This window comes from Bombina bombina, chromosome 5, assembly GCF_027579735.1.
Source record: "Bombina bombina isolate aBomBom1 chromosome 5, aBomBom1.pri, whole genome shotgun sequence".
In the NCBI taxonomy this organism is placed as follows: domain Eukaryota; kingdom Metazoa; phylum Chordata; class Amphibia; order Anura; family Bombinatoridae; genus Bombina; species Bombina bombina.
The window spans coordinates 137764113-137779803 of NC_069503.1; the positions used below are offsets into that span (position 1 = coordinate 137764113).

General features: G+C 43.6%; 1 protein-coding gene across 2 annotated transcripts in view; it reads right to left on the reverse strand.

The window, feature by feature from the left end:
* Positions 1–15691, reverse strand: part of SETD2 (SET domain containing 2, histone lysine methyltransferase) — a 284758-nt gene that overhangs the window by 213952 nt on the left and 55115 nt on the right. The gene's annotated exons all lie outside the window — the stretch shown is intronic.

Below are 15691 nucleotides of genomic sequence, written 5' to 3' on the forward strand. Positions count from 1 at the left end.
AATGACCAAATTGTCACAATCATCCAGAGTAGATAACACCTCCTTAAGCAGAGCGCGGAGATGTTCCAATTTAAATTTAAATGTAATAACGTCAGGTTCAGCTTGTTGAGAAATTTTTCCTGAATCTGAAATTTCTCCCTCAGACAAAACCTCCCTAGCCCCTTCAGACTGGTGTAAGGGCATGTCAGAACCATTATCATCAGCGTCCTCATGCTCTTCAGTATCTAAAACAGAGCAGTCGCGCTTTCGCTGATAAATGGGCATTTTGGCTAAAATGTTTTTAATAGAATTATCCATTACAGCCGTTAATTGTTGCATAGTAAGGAGGATTGGCGCACTAGATTCACTAGGGACCTCCTGAGTGGGCAAGACTGGTGTAGACATAGAAGGAGATGATGCAGTACCATGCTTACTCCCCTCACTTAAGGAATCATTTTGGGCAACATTATTATCAGTGGCATCATTGTCCCTACTTTGTTTGTCACATTCATCACATATATTTAAATGGAGAGGAACCTTGGCTTCCGAACATACAGAACATCGTCTATCTGATAGTTCAGACATGTTAATAGGCATAAACTTGATAACAAAGCACAAAAAACGTTTTAAAATAAAACCGTTACTGTCTCTTTAAATTTTAAACTGAACACACTTTTTTACTGAATATACGCAAAAGTATGAAGGAAATGTTCAAAATTCACCAAAATTTCACCACAGTGTCATAAAGCCTTAAAAGTATTGCACACCAAATTTGAAAGCTTTAACTCTTAAAATAACGGAACCGGAACCGTTTTCACATTTAACCCCTATACAGTCCCTGGTATCTGCTTTGCTGAGACCCAACCAAGCCCAGAGGGGAATACGATACCAAATGACGCCTTCAATAAGCTTTTTCAGTGGATCTGAGCTCCTCACACATGCATCTGCATGCCTTGCTTCTCAAAAACAACTGCGCATTAGTGGCGCGAAAATGAGGCTCTGCCTATGACTAGAAAAGGCCCCCAGTGAAAAAGGTGTCCAATACAGTGCCTGCCGTTTTTTTTAATAAAATTCCCAAGATTAAAATAACTCTCCAAAGTTATAAACCATTAAATATGCTTATAAAGTAATCGTTTTGACCCAGAAAAATGTCTACCAGTCTTTAAAGCCCTTGTGAAGCCCTTTTATTCTTATATTGAAAATTAAGAAAATGGCTTACCGGATCCCATAGGGAAAATGACAGCTTCCAGCATTACCAAGTCTTGTTAGAAATGTGTCATACCTCAAGCAGCCAAAGTCTGCTCACTGTTTCCCCCAACTGAAGTTAATTCCTCTCAACAGTCCTGTGTGGAAACAGCCATCGATTTTAGTAACGGTTGCTAAAATCATTTTCCTCTTACAAACAGAAATCTTCATCTCTTTTCTGTTTCAGAGTAAATAGTACATACCAGCACTATTTTAAAATAACAAACTCTTGATAGAAGAATAAAAACTACATTTAAACACCAAAAAACTCTGAGCCATCTCCGTGGAGATGTTGCCTGTGCAACGGCAAAGAGAATGACTGGGGAAGGCGGAGCCTAGGAGGGATCATGTGACCAGCTTTGCTGGGCTCTTTGCCATTTCCTGTTGGGGAAGAGAATATCCCACAAGTAAGGATGACGCCGTGGACCGGACACACCTATGTTGGAGAAAATCATTCACTTTTTCATACATTTTTTCACAAACTTTCGGTTTCTCACTGAAATTATTTACAAACAGCTTGTGCAATTATGGCATAAATGGTTGTAAATGCTTCTCTGGGATCCCCTTTGTTCAGAAATAGCAGACATATATGGCTTTGGCGTTGCTTTTTGGTAATTAGAAGGCTGTTAAATGCCGCTGCGCACCACACGTGTATTATGTCCAGCAGTGCAGGGGTTAATCAGGGAGCTTGTAGGGAATGTGTAGGGTTAATTTTATCTTAAGTGTAGTGTAGTAGACAACCCAAAGTATTGATCTAGGCCCATTTTGGTATATTTCATGCCACCATTTCACCGCCAAATGCGATCAAATAAAAATAAATTGTTTCCTTTTTCACAAACTTTAGGTTTCTCACTGAAATTATTTACAAACAGCTTGTGCCATTATGGCACAAATGGTTGTAAATGCTTCTCTGGGATCCCCTTTGTTCAGAAATAGCAGACATATGTGGCTTTGGTGTTGCTTTTGATAATTAGAAGGCCGCTAAATGCCGCTGTGCATCACATGTGTATTATGGCTAGCAGTGAAGGGGTTAATTAGGTAGCTTGTAGGGAGTTTGCAGGGTTCATTTTAGCTTTAGTGTAGAGATCAGCCTCCCACCTGAAACATCAGACCCCCTGATCCCTCCCAAACAGCTCTCTTCCCTCCCCACCCCACAATTGTTCCCGCCATCTTAAGTACTGGCAGAAAGTCTGCCAGTACTAATATAAAAGGTATATTTGTTTTTTTTGGGGGGTTTTAATAGCATATTTACATATGCTGCTATGTAGACTCCCCTCTTAGCCCCCAATATCATGGATCCCCCATCAGTTATCTAACCCTCCCCCTCTAGCCTAATGAGCGCCATCTTGGGTACTGGCAGCTGTCTGCCAGTACCCAGTTAAGTAAAAAAAAAAAAAAGGATTCTTTAATTTTAAGCTACTTTCTGTAGTGTAGCTACCCCCCCTCACACTCCACCCCCCCCTCCCAGAACCCTTTGATTACTTTATAAATAAAATTCCCCCCCCCCCCTTTTCTCCCAATGTATTATTTTACTTTTCTGTAGGGTAGCGGTTCCCACCCGCTCCCGCCCCGTGCACGCGCCCACCCCGTGCACGTGCGTGCGTCCGTGCGCGCCCCCGCGTACTCCCGCCTCCGATCACGCCCCCCTCCACATGATCACGGGCCCATTGCAGGCCGCCCACCCGCCTCCCTGTTACGCTCCCACCCACCAACGATGCTCCGGTGCAAAGAGGGCCACAGAGTGGCTCTCTCTGCATCGGAGGCTTGTAAAGGGGTATTGCAGGATGCCTCCATATCGAGGCATCACTGCAATACCCTCAGAGCTGCTGGAAGCGATCGCAATCGCTTCCAGCACTCTGTTAGACAACTGACGTACCAGGTACGTCTATTGTCATTAACTGCTTGTTAATGCATGACGTACCTGGTACGTCAGTTGTCATTAAGGGGTTAAAAAACATAATTTATGCTTACCTGATAAATTTATTTCTCTTGTAGTGTATCCAGTCCACGGATCATCCATTACTTGTGGTATATTCTCCTTCCCAACAGGAAGTTGCAAGAGGATCACCCACAGCAGAGCTGCTATATAGCTCCTCCCCTCACTGCCATATCCAGTCATTCGACCGAAACAAGCCGAGAAAGGAGAAACCATAGGGTGCAGTGGTGACTGTAGTTTAATTAAAATTTAGACCTGCCTGAAAAGGACAGGGCGGGCCGTGGACTGGATACACTACAAGAGAAATAAATTTATCAGGTAAGCATAAATTATGTTTTCTCTTGTTAAGTGTATCCAGTCCACGGATCATCCATTACTTGTGGGATACCAATACCAAAGCTAAAGTACACGGATGATGGGAGGGACAAGGCAGGAACTTAAACGTAAGGAACCACTGCCTGAAGAACCTTTCTCCCAAAAACAGCCTCCGAAGAAGCAAAAGTATCAAATTTGGAAAAAGTATGAAGCGAAGACCAAGTTGCAGCCTTGCAAATCTGTTCAACAGAGGCCTCATTTTTAAAGGCCCAGGTGGAAGCCACAGCTCTAGTAGAATGAGCTGTAATCCTTTCAGGAGGCTGCTGTCCAGCAGTCTCATAGGCTAAACGGATTATACTCCGAAGGCAAAAAGAAAGAGAGGTTGCCGAGGCCTTCTGACCTCTCCTCTGTCCAGAGTAAACAACAAACAGGTTAGATGTTTGGCGAAAATCTTTAGTAGCCTGTAAGTAAAACTTCAAGGCACAGACTATGTCTAGATTATGCAAAAGACGTTCCTTCTTTGAAGAAGGATTAGGACATAATGATGGAACAACAATCTCTTGATTGATATTCTTGTTAGAAACCACCTTAGGTAAAAACCCAGGTTTTGTACGCAGAACAACTTTATCTGAATGAAAGATCAGATAAGGAGAATCACAATGTAAGGCAGATAACTCCGAGACTCTTCGAGCCGAGGAAATAGCCATCAGAAAAAGAACTTTCCATGAAAGAAGTTTGATATCAATAGAATGAAGGGGTTCAAACGGAACCCCTTGAAGAACTTTAAGAACCAAGTTTAAGCTCCATGGAGGAGCAACAGGTTTAAACACAGGCTTAATTCTAACTAAAGCCTGACAAAATGCCTGAACGTCTGGAACTTCTGCCAGACGCTTGTGTAAAAGAATAGACAGAGCAGAAATCTGTCCCTTTAAAGAACTAGCTGATAATCCTTTGTCCAAACCCTCTTGGAGGAAGGACAATATCCTAGGAATCCTAACCCTACTCCATGAGTAATTCTTGGATTCACACCAATGAAGATATTTACGCCATATCTTGTGGTAAATTTTCCTGGTGACAGGCTTTCGTGCCTGTATTAAGGTATCAATTACTGACTCGGAGAAGCCACGCTTTGATAGGATCAAGCGTTCAATCTCCATGCAGTCAGTCTCAGAGAAAGTAGATTCGGATGATTGAAAGGACCTTGTATTAGAAGGTCTTGTCTCAGAGGCAGAGTCCATGGTGGAAAGGATGACATGTCCACTAGGTCTGCATACCAGGTCCTGCGTGGCCATGCAGGTGCTATCAATATCACTGATGCTCTTTCCTGTTTGATTTTGGCAATCAGTCGAGGGAGCAGAGGAAACGGTTAAAACACATAAGCCAGGTTGAAGAACCAAGGCGCTGCTAGAGCATCTATCAGTGCCGCTTCTGGGTCCCTGGACCTGGATCCGTAACAAGGAAGCTTGGCGTTCTGGCGAGACGCCATGAGATCCAATTCTGGTTTGCCCCAGCGGAGAACCAATTGAGCAAACACCTCCGGATGGAGTTCCCATTCCCCCGGATGAAAAGTCTGACGACTTAGAAAATCCGCCTCCCAGTTCTCTACACCTGGGATATGGATCGCTGACAGGTGGCAAGAGTGAGTATCTACCCAGCGAATTATCTTGGAGACTTCTGACATCGCTAGGGAACTCCTGGTTCCCCCTTGAAGGTTGATGTAAGCCACAGTCGTGATGTTGTCCGACTGAAATCTGATGAACCTCAGTGTTGCTAGCTGAGGCCAAGCCAGAAGAGCATTGAATATTGCTCTTAACTCCAGAATATTTATTGGGAGGATTTTCTCCTCCTGAGTCCATGAACCCTGAGCCTTCAGGGAGTTCCAGACTGCACCCCAACCTAGAAGGCTGGCATCTGTTACAATTGTCCAATCTGGTCTGCGAAAGGTCATACCCTTGGACAGATGGGCCCGAGATAACCACCAGAGAAGAGAATCTCTGGTTTCCTGATCCAGATTTAGTAGAGGGGACAAATCTGTGTAATCCCCATTCCACTGACTGAGCATGCATAATTGCAGCGGTCTGAGATGCAGGCGCGCGAATGGCACTATGTCCATCGCCGCTACCATTAAGCCGATTACTTCCATGCACTGAGCCACCGTGGGGCGCGGAATGGAGTGAAGAACACAGCAAGCATTTAGAAGTTTTGATAACCTGGACTCCGTCAGGTAAATTTTCATTTCTACAGAATCTATTAGAGTCCCTAGGAAGGAAACCCTTGTGAGAGGAGATAGAGAACTTTTTTCTTCGTTCACTTTCCACCCATGTGACCTCAGGAATGCCAGAACTATCTCTGTATGAGATTTGGCAATTTGAAAGCTTGACGCCTGGATGTCGTCCAGGTAAGGAGCCACCGCTATGCCTCGCGGTCTTAGGACCGCCAGAAGTGAGCCCAGAACCTTTGTAAAAATTCTTGGGGCTGTAGCCAACCCGAATGGAAGAGCTACAAATTGGTAATGCCTGTCTAGAAAGGCAAACCTCAGGAACGGATGATGATTCTTGTGAATCGGAATGTGAAGGTAGGCATCCTTTAAGTCCACTGTGGTCATGTACTGACCCTCTTGGATCATGGGTAAAATGGTTCGAATAGTTTCCATCTTGAATGACGGAACTCTGAGGAATTTGTTTAGGATCTTTAAATCCAAAATTGGTCTGAAGGTTCCCTCTTTTTTGGGAACCACAAACAGATTTGAATAAAACCCCTGTCCTTGTTCCGTCCGCGGAACTGGATGGATCACTCCCATTAAAAGGAGATCTTGTACGCAGCTTAGGAATGCCTCTTTCTTTATCTGGTTTGCAGATAATCTTGAAAGGTGAAATCTCCCTTGTGGAGGAGAAGCTTTGAAGTCCAGAAGATATACCTGAGATATGATCTCCAACGCCCAGGGATCCTGAACATCTCTTGCCTGGGCGAAGAGAGAGAGTCTGCCCCCTACTAGATCCGTTGTCGGATAGGGGGCCGCTCCATGCTGCAGGCTTTCTGGCCTGCTTGCCCTTGTTCCAGGACTGGTTAGGTTTCCAGGCCTGCTTGGATTGAGCAAAAGTTCCCTCTTGTTTTGAAGCAGTGGAAGTTGATGCTGCACCTGCCTTGAAATTTCGAAAGGCACGAAAATTAGACTGTTTGGCCTTTGATTTGGCCCTGTCCTGAGGAAGGCTATGACCCTTACCTCCAGTAATGTCAGCAATAATTTCTTTCAAACCAGGCTCGAATAAGGTCTGCCCCTTGAAAGGAATGTTGAGTAATTTAGACTTTGAAGTCACATCAGCTGACCAGGATTTGAGCAATAGCGCCCTACGCGCCTGGATGGTGAATCCGGAATTCTTAGCCGTTAGTTTAGTCAAATGAACAATGGCATCAGAAACAAATGAGTTAGCTAGCTTAAGAGTTCTAAGCTTGTCAACAATTTCAGTCACTGGAGCTGTATGTATGGCCTCTTCCAGGGCCTCAAACCAGAATGCCGCCGCAGCAGTGACAGGTGCAATGCATGCAAGGGGCTGTAAAATAAAACCTTGATGAATAAACATTTTCTTAAGGTAACCCTCTAATTTTTTATCCATTGGATCTGAAAAAGCACAACTGTCCTCAACCGGGATAGTGGTACACTTTGCTAAAGTAGAAACTGCTCCCTCCACCTTAGGGACAGTCTGCCATAAGTCCCGTTTAGTGGCATCTATTGGAAACATTTTTCTAAATATAGGAGGTGGGGAAAAGGGCACACCGGGCCTATCCCACTCCTTACTAATAATTTCTGTAAGCCTTTTAGGTATTGGAAAAACATCAGTACTCACCGGCACTGCATAGTATTTATCCAGCCTACACAATTTCTCTGGCACTGCAATTGTGTCACAGTCATTCAGAGCAGCTAATACCTCCCCAAGCAATACACGGAGGTTCTCAAGCTTAAATTTAAAATTAGAAATCTCTGAATCAGGTCTCCCCGATTCAGAGACGTCACCCACAGACTGAAGCTCTCCGTCCTCAGGTTCTGCATATTGTGACGCAGTATCAGACATGGCTCTTACAGCATCTACGCGCTCTGTATCTCGTCTAACCCCAGAGCTATCGCACTTGCCTCTCAATTCAGGCAATCTGGATAATACCTCTGACAGGGTATTATTCATGATTGCAGCCATGTCCTGCAAAGCAATCGCTATGGGCGTCCCTGATGTACTTGGCGCCATATTAGCGTGCGTCCCTTGAGCGGGAGGCGAAGGGTCCGACACGTGGGGAGAGTTAGTCGGCATAACTTCCCCCTCGACAGACCCCTCTGGTGACAATTCTTTTATAGATAAAGACTGATCTTTACTGTTTAAGGTGAAATCAATACATTTAGTACACATTCTCCTATGGGGCTCCACCATGGCTTTTAAACATAATGAACAAGTATCCTCTGTTTCAGACATGTTTGTACAGACTAGCAATGAGACTAGCAAGCTTGGAAAACACTTTAAAGCAAGTTAACAAGCAATATAAAAAACGTTACTGTGCCTTTAAGAGAAACAAATTGACAAAATTTGAAATAACAGTGAAAAAAGGCAGTTACACTAACAAAATTTTTACAGTGTATGTAACAAGTCAGCAGAGCATTGCACCCACTTGCAAATGGATGATTAACCCCTTAATAACAAAAACAGAATAATAAATGACAAAAAATGTTTTTTAAACACAGTCACAACAACTGCCACAGTCTACTGTGGTTGTTACCCTCCTCAAACACGACTTTGAAGCTTTTTGAGCCCTTCAGAGATGTCCTGTATCATGCAGAGGGAAGCTGAATGTCTGTCAGTATTTTTACCTGCACAAAAAAGCACTAAAAAAGGCCCCTCCCACTCATATTACAACAGTGGAAAGCCTAAGGAAACTGTTTCTAGGCAAAAATCAAGCCAGCCATGTGGAAAAAAAAACAGAATTTATGTTTACCTGATAAATTACTTTCTCCAACGGTGTGTCCGGTCCACGGCGTCATCCTTACTTGTGGGATATTCTCTTCCCCAACAGGAAATGGCAAAGAGCCCAGCAAAGCTGGTCACATGATCCCTCCTAGGCTCCGCCTACCCCAGTCATTCGACCGACGTTAAGGAGGAATATTTGCATAGGAGAAACCATATGATACCGTGGTGACTGTAGTAAAAGAAAATAAATTATCAGACCTGATTAAAAAACCAGGGCGGGCCGTGGACCGGACACACCGTTGGAGAAAGTAATTTATCAGGTAAACATAAATTCTGTTTTCTCCAATATAGGTGTGTCCGGTCCACGGCGTCATCCTTACTTGTGGGAACCAATACCAAAGCTTTAGGACACGGATGATGGGAGGGAGCAAATCAGGTCACCTAGATGGAAGGCACCACGGCTTGCAAAACCTTTCTCCCAAAAATAGCCTCAGAAGAAGCAAAAGTATCAAACTTGTAAAATTTGGTAAAAGTGTGCAGTGAAGACCAAGTCGCTGCCCTACATATCTGATCAACAGAAGCCTCGTTCTTGAAGGCCCATGTGGAAGCCACAGCCCTAGTGGAATGAGCTGTGATTCTTTCGGGAGGCTGCCGTCCGGCAGTCTCGTAAGCCAATCTGATGATGCTTTTAATCCAAAAAGAGAGAGAGGTAGAAGTTGCTTTTTGACCTCTCCTTTTACCAGAATAAACAACAAACAAGGAAGATGTTTGTCTAAAATCCTTTGTAGCATCTAAATAGAATTTTAGAGCGCGAACAACATCCAAATTGTGCAACAAACGTTCCTTCTTCGAAACTGGTTTCGGACACAGAGAAGGTACGATAATCTCCTGGTTAATGTTTTTGTTAGAAACAACTTTTGGAAGAAAACCAGGTTTAGTACGTAAAACCACCTTATCTGCATGGAACACCAGATAAGGAGGAGAACACTGCAGAGCAGATAATTCTGAAACTCTTCTAGCAGAAGAAATTGCAACCAAAAACAAAACTTTCCAAGATAATAACTTAATATCAACGGAATGTAAGGGTTCAAACGGAACCCCCTGAAGAACTGAAAGAACTAAGTTGAGACTCCAAGGAGGAGTCAAAGGTTTGTAAACAGGCTTGATTCTAACCAGAGCCTGAACAAAGGCTTGAACATCTGGCACAGCTGCCAGCTTTTTGTGAAGTAACACAGACAAGGCAGAAATCTGTCCCTTCAGGGAACTTGCAGATAATCCTTTTTCCAATCCTTCTTGAAGGAAGGATAGAATCTTTGGAATCTTAACCTTGTCCCAAGGGAATCCTTTAGATTCACACCAACAGATATATTTTTTCCAAATTTTGTGGTAAATCTTTCTAGTTACAGGCTTTCTGGCCTGAACAAGAGTATCGATAACAGAATCTGAGAACCCTCGCTTCGATAAGATCAAGCGTTCAATCTCCAAGCAGTCAGCTGGAGTGAGACCAGATTCGGATGTTCGAACGGACCTTGAACAAGAAGGTCTCGTCTCAAAGGTAGCTTCCATGGTGGAGCCGATGACATATTCACCAGATCTGCATACCAAGTCCTGCGTGGCCACGCAGGAGCTATCAAGATCACCGACGCCCTTTCCTGATTGATCCTGGCTACCAGCCTGGGGATGAGAGGAAACGGCGGGAATACATAAGCTAGTTTGAAGGTCCAAGGTGCTACTAGTGCATCCACTAGAGCCGCCTTGGGATCCCTGGATCTGGACCCGTAGCAAGGAACTTTGAAGTTCTGACGAGAGGCCATCGGATCCATGTCTGGAATGCCCCACAGTTGAGTGACTTGGGCAAAGATTTCCGGATGGAGTTCCCACTCCCCCGGATGCAATGTCTGACGACTCAGAAAATCCGCTTCCCAATTTTCCACTCCTGGGATGTGGATAGCAGACAGGTGGCAGGAGTGAGACTCCGCCGCTAGAATGATTTTGGTCACTTCTTCCATCGCCAGGGAACTCCTTGTTCCCCCCTGATGGTTGATGTACGCAACAGTTGTCATGTTGTCTGATTGAAACCGTATGAACTTGGCCCTCGCTAGCTGAGGCCAAGCCTTGAGAGCATTGAATATCGCTCTCAGTTCCAGAATATTTATCGGTAGAAGAGATTCTTCCCGAGACCAAAGACCCTGAGCTTTCAGGGATCCCCAGACCGCGCCCCAGCCCATCAGACTGGCGTCGGTCGTGACAATGACCCACTCTGGTCTGCGGAAGGTCATCCCTTGTGACAGGTTGTCCAGGGACAGCCACCAACGGAGTGAGTCTCTGGTCCTCTGATTTACTTGTATCCTCGGAGACAAGTTTGTATAGTCCCCATTCCACTGACTGAGCATGCACAGTTGTAATGGTCTTAGATGAATGCGCGCAAAAGGAACTATGTCCATTGCCGCTACCATCAAACCTATCACTTCCATGCACTGCGCTATGGAAGGAAGAGGAACGGAATGAAGTATCCGACAAGAGTCTAGAAGTTTTGTTTTTCTGGCCTCTGTCAGAAAAATCCTCATTTCTAAGGAGTCTATTATTGTCCCTAAGAAGGGAACCCTTGTTGACGGAGATAGAGAACTCTTTTCCACGTTCACTTTCCATCCGTGAGATCTGAGAAAGGCCAGGACAATGTCCGTGTGAGCCTTTGCTTGAGAAAGGGACGACGCTTGAATCAGAATGTCGTCCAAGTAAGGTACTACAGCAATGCCCCTTGGTCTTAGCACAGCTAGAAGGGACCCTAGTACCTTTGTGAAAATCCTTGGAGCAGTGGCTAATCCGAAAGGAAGCGCCACGAACTGGTAATGCTTGTCCAGGAATGCGAACCTTAGGAACCGATGATGTTCCTTGTGGATAGGAATATGTAGATACGCATCCTTTAAATCCACCGTGGTCATCAATTGACCTTCCTGGATGGAAGGAAGAATTGTTCGAATGGTTTCCATTTTGAACGATGGAACCTTGAGAAACTTGTTTAAGATCTTGAGATCTAAGATTGGTCTGAACGTTCCCTCTTTTTTGGGAACTACGAACAGATTGGAGTAGAACCCCATCCCTTGTTCTCCTAATGGAACAGGATGAATCACTCCCATTTTTAACAGGTCTTCTACACAACGTAAGAATGCCTGTCTTTTTATGTGGTCTGAAGACAACTGAGACCTGTGGAACCTCCCCCTTGGGGGAAGCCCCTTGAATTCCAGAAGATAACCTTGGGAGACTATTTCTAGCGCCCAAGGATCCAGAACATCTCTTGCCCAAGCCCGAGCGAAGAGAGAGAGTCTGCCCCCCACCAGATCCGGTCCCGGATCGGGGGCCAACATTTCATGCTGTCTTGGTAGCAGTGGCAGGTTTCTTGGCCTGCTTTCCCTTGTTCCAGCCTTGCATTGGTCTCCAAGCTGGCTTGGCTTGAGAAGTATTACCCTCTTGCTTAGAGGACGTAGCACTTTGGGCTGGCCCGTTTCTACGAAAGGGACGAAAATTAGGTTTATTTTTGGCCTTGAAAGGCCGATCCTGAGGAAGGGCGTGGCCCTTACCCCCAGTGATATCAGAGATAATCTCTTTCAAGTCAGGGCCAAACAGCGTTTTCCCCTTGAAAGGAATGTTAAGTAGCTTGTTCTTGGAAGACGCATCAGCTGACCAAGATTTCAACCAAAGCGCTCTGCGCGCCACAATAGCAAACCCAGAATTCTTAGCCGCTAACCTAGCCAATTGCAAAGTGGCGTCTAGGGTGAAAGAATTAGCCAATTTGAGAGCATTGATTCTGTCCATAATCTCCTCATAAGGAGGAGAATCACTATCGACCGCCTTTACCAGCTCATCGAACCAGAAACACGCGGCTGTAGCGACAGGGACAATGCATGAAATTGGTTGTAGAAGGTAACCCTGCTGAACAAACATCTTTTTAAGTAAACCTTCTAATTTTTTATCCATAGGATCTTTGAAAGCACAACTATCTTCTATGGGTATAGTGGTGCGTTTGTTTAAAGTGGAAACCGCTCCCTCGACCTTGGGGACTGTCTGCCATAAGTCCTTTCTGGGGTCGACCATAGGAAACAATATTTTAAATATGGGGGGAGGGACGAAAGGAATACCGGGCCTTTCCCATTCTTTATTTACAATGTCCGCCACCCGCTTGGGTATAGGAAAAGCTTCTGGGAGCCCCGGGACCTCTAGGAACTTGTCCATTTTACATAGTTTCTCTGGGATGACCAACTTGTCACAATCATCCAGAGTGGATAATACCTCCTTAAGCAGAATGCGGAGATGTTCCAACTTAAATTTAAACGTAATCACATCAGGTTCAGCTTGTTGAGAAATGTTCCCTGAATCAGTAATTTCTCCCTCAGACAAAACCTCCCTGGCCCCATCAGACTGGTTTAGGGGCCCTTCAGAACCATTATTATCAGCGTCGTCATGCTCTTCAGTATCTAAAACAGAGCAGTCGCGCTTACGCTGATAAGTGTGCATTTTGGCTAAAATGTTTTTGACAGAATTATCCATTACAGCCGTTAATTGTTGCATAGTAAGGAGTATTGGCGCGCTAGATGTACTAGGGGCCTCCTGAGTGGGCAAGACTCGTGTAGACGAAGGAGGGAATGATGCAGTACCATGCTTACTCCCCTCACTTGAGGAATCATCTTGGGCATCATTGTCATTGTCACATAAATCACATTTATTTAAATGAGAAGGAACTCTGGCTTCCCCACATTCAGAACACAGTCTATCTGGTAGTTCAGACATGTTAAACAGGCATAAACTTGATAACAAAGTACAAAAAACGTTTTAAAATAAAACCGTTACTGTCACTTTAAATTTTAAACTGAACACACTTTATTACTGCAATTGCGAAAAAATATGAAGGAATTGTTCAAAATTCACCAAAATTTCACCACAGTGTCTTAAAGCCTTAAAAGTATTGCACACCAAATTTGGAAGCTTTAACCCTTAAAATAACGGAACCGGAGCCGTTTTTAACTTTAACCCCTTTACAGTCCCTGGTGTCTGCTTTGCTGAGACCCAACCAAGCCCAAAGGGGAATACGATACCAAATGACGCCTTCAGAAAGTCTTTTCTATGTATCAGAGCTCCTCACACATGCGACTGCATGTCATGCCTCTCAAAAACAAGTGCGCAACACCGGCGCGAAAATGAGGCTCTGCCTATGATTTGGGAAAGCCCCTAAAGAGAAAGGTGTCTAAAAAAGTGCCTGCCGATATAATCTTATCAAAATACCCAGATTAAATGATTCCTCAAGGCTAAATATGTGTTAATAATGAATCGATTTAGCCCAGAAAAAGTCTACAGTCTTAATAAGCCCTTGTGAAGCCCTTATTTACAATCTTAATAAACATGGCTTACCGGATCCCATAGGGAAAATGACAGCTTCCAGCATTACATCGTCTTGTTAGAATGTGTCATACCTCAAGCAGCAAGAGACTGCTCACTGTTCCCCCAACTGAAGTTAATTCCTCTCAACAGTCCTGTGTGGAACAGCCATGGATTTTAGTAACGGTTGCTAAAATCATTTTCCTCATACAAACAGAAATCTTCATCTCTTTTCTGTTTCTGAGTAAATAGTACATACCAGCACTATTTTAAAATAACAAACTCTTGATTGAATAATAAAAACTACAGTTAAACACTAAAAAACTCTAAGCCATCTCCGTGGAGATGTTGCCTGTACAACGGCAAAGAGAATGACTGGGGTAGGCGGAGCCTAGGAGGGATCATGTGACCAGCTTTGCTGGGCTCTTTGCCATTTCCTGTTGGGGAAGAGAATATCCCACAAGTAAGGATGACGCCGTGGACCGGACACACCTATGTTGGAGAAACTAGGCCCCAATAAGTTTTGTCACCAAACATATATAAAAACGATTAACATGCCAGAAAAACGTTTTATATTACACTTTTATAAGAGTATGTATCTCTGTTAATAAGCCTGATACCAGTCGCTATCACTGCATTTAAGGCTTAACTTACATTAATCCGGTATCAGCAGCATTTTTCTAGCAAATTCCATCCCTAGAAATATGTTAACTGCACATACCTTATTGCAGGAAAACCTGCACGCCATTCCCCCTCTGAAGTTACCTCACTCCTCAGAATATGTGAGAACGGCAGTGGATCTTAGTTACTTCTGCTAAGATCATAGAAATCACAGGCAGATTCTTCTTCTAATGCTGCCTGAGATGAAACAGTACACTCCGGTACCATTTAAAAATAAACTTTTGATTGAAGTTAAAAAACTAACTATAATACACCACTCTCCTCTTACTACGTCCATCTTTGTTGAGAGTTGCAAGAGAATGACTGGATATGGCAGTGAGGGGAGGAGCTATATAGCAGCTCTGCTGTGGGTGATCCTCTTGCAACTTCCTGTTGGGAAGGAGAATATCCCACAAGTAATGGATGATCCGTGGACTGGATACACTTAACAAGAGAAATATTTTAAGAACCAGGTATTTAAGGAGACATTAAACACTTGGACGGTAATATAAAATGATAAATCGTATTTATAAAAAAACTGCAAAATACTTTATTTTGTCCCATTTTCTGGTTTCTATTTTCTGATGATCGTGTGCTTTTTTTAGTTCCTTTTAGAAATGGAAGTGCAGAACACTGTTATATTCCACACAGCCATTGGCTGAACACTCTAGTGACCTATTTATAACTGTCCCTAATTGGCCCCAGCAGAGAAGGTGACCTAAGTTACAATATGGCAGCTCCCATTGTTAGACACTAAAACTTTACAAATATTTTACCAATATTTACACAGCTAATGAAAAAAAAAATCTACAGGTTGACAGACAAATCTTTTCTTTGAATGCATCATTTTATTTAGCATGTATTTAGTGTTTAATGTTCCTTTAAACCAATAGACATACGTTTCTTTCTAATCTCCATCTAATAGTTAAAAGATAAATATTGATTTATATACCACACAATAATATTCACATCTAAACTACCTATTATGCCCATTGCTACAACAAGGAATGCTTCTCTCTTCGACTGTTCATGCAATACCCACCTTAAAGTACTAAAGAGACAAAGTGAGTGAGAGGAAAACAGTCACAGAAAAGTAGATAAAAGTATTAACCCAAGCCTCCCTGGGAGAAAGTGGAACAAGCGTATATTGCAATAATGTTATACTTTCCATAATGGAAGATTTATGTGCTGTTAAATTCTAAGTTTAATAGCCCTTAAAGGGACATGAAAACCATGT